Raw genomic sequence first — 3,057 nt, 5'->3', positions numbered from 1 at the left:
GCTTCGGGTCTTGAGGCTTGGAGACAAGCTGTGGTCTTGAGGGTTTAGGCTTGGAGACAGGCTTGGGTTCTTGAGGCTCGAGCGTCGGAGACAGGCTGTGGTCTTGAGGCTTGAGGCTTGGAGACAGGCTTGCAATATTGAGGCTTGAGACTTGGAGACAGGCTGGGGTCTTGAGGCTTCGGGTCTTAGGCTTGGAGACAGGCTGGTGTCTTGAGGCTTGAGGCTTTGGGTCTTGAGGCTTGGAGACAGGCCTGGGATCTTGAGGATTGAGGCTTGGAGACAGGCTTGGGGTCTTGAGGCATGCAGACAGGCTGTGGTCTTGAGGGTTTAGGCTTGGAGACAGGCTTCGGTGCTTGAGGCTTGGTGACAGACTTGGGGTCTTGAGGCTTGAGGTTTGGAGACAGGCTTGGGGTCTTGAGGCTTGAGGCTTGGAGACAGGCTTGGCGTCTTCAGGCTTAGAGGTAGGCTGTGATCTTTAGTGGTTAAGGCTTGGAGACAGGCTTGGGTTCCTGAGGCTTGAGGCTTGGAGACAGGCTGTGGTCTCGAGGCTTGAGGCTTGGAGACAGGCTGGGGTCTTGAGGCTTGAGGCTTGGAGACATGCTTGGGGTATTGAGTCTTGGAGAGAGGCTGTGGTCTTGAGGGTTGCGGCTTGGAGACAGGCTTGGGTTCTTGAGGCTTCAGGCTCGGAGACAGGCTGTCATCTTGAGTCTTGAGATTTGGAGACAGGATTGGAATATTGAGGCTTGAGTCTTGGAAACAGGCTTGGGGTCTTGAGGCTTGAGGCTTGGAGACAGGCTGTGGTCTTGAGGGTTTAGGCTTGGAGACAGGCTTGGGTTCTTGAGTCTTGAGCGTCGGAGACAGGCTGTTGTCTTAAGGCTTGAGGCTTGGAGACAGGCTTGCAATATTGAGGCTTGAGACTTGGAGACAGGCTGGGGTCTTGAGGCTTCGGGTCTTAGGCTTGGAGACAGGCTGGTGTCTTGAGGCTTGAGGCTTTGGGTCTTGAGGCTTGGAGACAGGCCTGGAATCTTGAGGATTGAGGCTTGGAGATAGGCTTGGGGTCTTGAGGCATGCAGACAGGCTGTGGTCTTGAGGGTTTAGGCTTGGAGACAGGCTTCGGTGCTTGAGGCTTGGAGACAGGCTTGGAGTATTGAGGCTTGGAGACAGGCTGTGGTCTTGAGGGTTGAGGCTTGGAGACAGGCTGTGGTCTTGAGGGTTGAGGCTTGGAGAGAGGCTGGGGTCTTGAGGCTTGGAGACTGGCTGTGTTCATGAGGCTTGAGGCTTGAGGCTTGGAGACAGGCTTGGGGTCTTGAAGCTTGAGGTTTCGAGACAGGCTTGGGGTCTTGAGGCTTGGAGACTGACTGTGGTCTTGAGGCTTGAGGCTTGGAGACTTGCTGGGGTCTTGAGACTTGGAGTCTTGAGGCTTGCAGACAGGCCTGGGGTCTTGAGGCTTGAGGCTTGGAGACAGGCTTGGGGTCTTGAAGCTTGAGGTTTCGAGACAGACGGGGTCTTGAGGCTTGGAGACTGGCTGTGGTCTTGAGGCTTGAGGCTTGGAGACTTGCTGGGGTCTTGAGGCTTGGAGACAGGCTTGGGGTCTTGAGGCTTGAGGCTTGGAGACAGGCTGTGATCTTGAGGGTTAAGGCTTGGAGACAGGTTTGGAGTCTTGATGCTTGAGGCTTGGGTCTTGAGGTTTGGAGAAAGGCCTGGGATCTTGAGGCTTGAGGCTTGTTGACAGGCTTGGGGTCTTGAGGCTTGGAGACAGCCCTGGGATCTTGACGCTTGAGGTTTGTAGACAGGCTGTGGTCTTGAGGGTTGAGGCTTGAAGACAGGCTTGGGGTCTTGAGGCTTGGAGACAGGCTTGGAGTCTTGAGCCTTCGAGACAGGCTGTGGTCTTGAGGGTTGAGGCTTGGAGACAGGCTTGGGGTCTTGAGGCTTGAGGCTTGGGACAGGCTTGGGGTCTTGGGGATTGAGGTGTGGAGACAGGCTGGGATCTTGAGGCTGGAGTCTTGAGGCTTGGAGACAGGCTTGGAATATTGAGGCTTGAGGCTTGGAAAAAGGCTTGGAGTCTTGAGGCTTGGGGCTTGGAGACAGGCTTGGGGTCTGGAGGCGAGGCTTGGAGACAGGCTGTGGTCTTGAGGCTTGAGGATTGAAGACAGGCTTGGGGTCTTGAGGCTTGGAGACAGGCTTGGGGTCTTGAGCCTTCGAGACAGGCTGTGGTCTTGAGGGTTGAGGCTTGGAGACAGGCTTGGGGTCTTGAAGCTTGAGGCTTGGGACAGGCTTGGGGTCTTGAGGCGTGGAGACAGGCTGGGGTCTTGAGGCTGGAGTCTTGGGGTCTTGACGCTTGGAGACAGGCTTGGAATATTGAGGCTTGAGGCTTGGAAACAGGTTTGGGGCTTGGAGGCAGGCTTGGGGTCTTGAGGCGAGGCTTGGAGACAGGCTGGGATCTTGAGGCTTGGGGTCTTGAGGCTTGGAGACACGCCTGGGATCATGAGGCTTGAGGCTTGGAGACAGGCTTGGGGTCAGGCTTAGGATATTGAGACTTGAGGCTTGGAGACAGACTTGGAGTCTTGAGGCTTGAGGCTTGGAGACAGGCTTGGGATCTTGAGGCTTGAGGCTTGGAGACAGGCTTGGGGTCTTGAGGTTTGAGGCTTGGAGACAGTCCTGGGATCTTGAGGCTTGAGGCTTGGAGACAGGCTTGGGGTATTGAGGCTTGGAGACAGGTTGTGGTCTTGAGGGTTGAGGCTTGGAGACAGGCTGTGGTCTTGAGGGTTGAGGCTTGGAGAGAGGCTGGGGTCTTGAGGCTTGGAGACTGGCTGTGTTCATGAGGCTTGAGGCTTGAGGCTTGGAGATAGGCTTGGAGTCTTGAAGCTTGAGGTTTCGAGACAGGCTTGGGGTCTTGAGGCTTGGAGACTGGCTGTGGTCTTGAGGCTTGAGGCTTGGAGACTTGCTGGGGTCTTGAGGCTTGGAGTCTTGAGGCTTGGAGACAGGCCTGGGGTCTTGAGGCTTGAGGCTTGGAGACAGGCTGTGGTCTTGAGGCTTGAGGCTTGGAGACAGGCTGGG

The sequence above is a fragment of the Mobula birostris genome, unplaced genomic scaffold (genome assembly GCF_030028105.1).
Source record: "Mobula birostris isolate sMobBir1 unplaced genomic scaffold, sMobBir1.hap1 scaffold_2445, whole genome shotgun sequence".
NCBI lineage: Eukaryota > Metazoa > Chordata > Chondrichthyes > Myliobatiformes > Myliobatidae > Mobula > Mobula birostris.
Note: the sequence above shows the minus strand (reverse complement) of the source record.